The sequence below is a fragment of the Olea europaea genome, unplaced genomic scaffold, assembly GCF_002742605.1.
Source record: "Olea europaea var. sylvestris unplaced genomic scaffold, O_europaea_v1 scaffold1147, whole genome shotgun sequence".
NCBI lineage: Eukaryota > Viridiplantae > Streptophyta > Magnoliopsida > Lamiales > Oleaceae > Olea > Olea europaea.
Genome location: NW_019228864.1, coordinates 139871 through 140956, shown reverse-complemented (window position 1 = coordinate 140956; position 1086 = coordinate 139871). Strand labels below are relative to the sequence as shown.

Below are 1086 nucleotides of genomic sequence, written 5' to 3'. Positions count from 1 at the left end.
AATGGATCTCTACTGTGACAACAAGGCTGCTATTGATATCTCTCATAACCCTATCCAATATGATCGAATGAAACATATAGAGGTGGATCGACATTTTATCAAAAAGAACCTTGAAGCCAAGATAATTCGATTCCCATTTGTTAAGTCTGAAGATCAATTGGCAGACATTCTTACCAAAGTCGTCTATGGCATGAACTTTCACAATTCACTTGACATGTTCAACATTAGAGATCTATATGCACCAACTTGAGGAGAGTGTTAGCAAGAGTTGTAAAATTAGAGTAAATTGTGGCGGTAATCTTCTAATTAAGGTTGTAATTTTTCTAATTATAGTTGTCTAACGTAATTAGCTGGAAGTAGCTAAAAAATAGATGTCATCCGGTTGCTTTACGTATCTCTCAATTTTAGTATTATTTTATATACGATGTGTTTTGTAGAAAATATCTTCCCCAAACAATCACTTTGTACCCTTATACACAATCTGTTTTGCCAGTTCTCCTGGAAAAACCCATCGGATAGCAGTCTGAACTTCTCAAGAAGAAATCGTTGGCTTCTTCTTATACTTTGCCAACCTAGAAGCCTCCTGAGCCAATTTCTCAAAAAATATCATCGATAAAGCTGATGAACTTGCATCAGCACCTTAAATATGTAGATCTTGTAAGTTTCCACACTTCTCTTTGTGCGTTTCTTTTTCTTGTCTCCAGGGACGACGGCGCTATTCTTCGGAAGCTTTTTCCCTGCCTGTGGCTTCTTCTTCACTGGAGCCTTCTTGACGGCTGGTTTTTTCTCCGCCGACTTCTTTTCCGCCTTTGGTGCCATTGATGAAGAAAAAGTGTAAAGTGTACTTAAGGGGAATTTAATGAATTTGTTGAGAGTTGGGTACAAATGTTTTTAAGGGAGTGAGAACCTTAGACAAGGAAAGTAGAGAAGGAATTCACGTGAATGTTCTGAAAACCAGCTGACAGCACACTTACAAATGGCTTGCTAACATGGCTCACTCAACTTGGCTCGAGTTAGATGGCCCGACTTAGATGGCCAATTGGCTTGTGACCAGTAACCTAAAATGCAAATCTATCTATCTTTTAA

The 1086-nt window shown here is 38.4% G+C and overlaps 1 pseudogene; it reads right to left on the bottom strand.

Annotated features, from left to right (window-relative positions):
- Positions 1-457: 457 nt before the first annotated feature.
- On the bottom strand, positions 458-819 carry LOC111373605 (annotated as a pseudogene).
- Positions 820-1086: the final 267 nt, after the last annotated feature.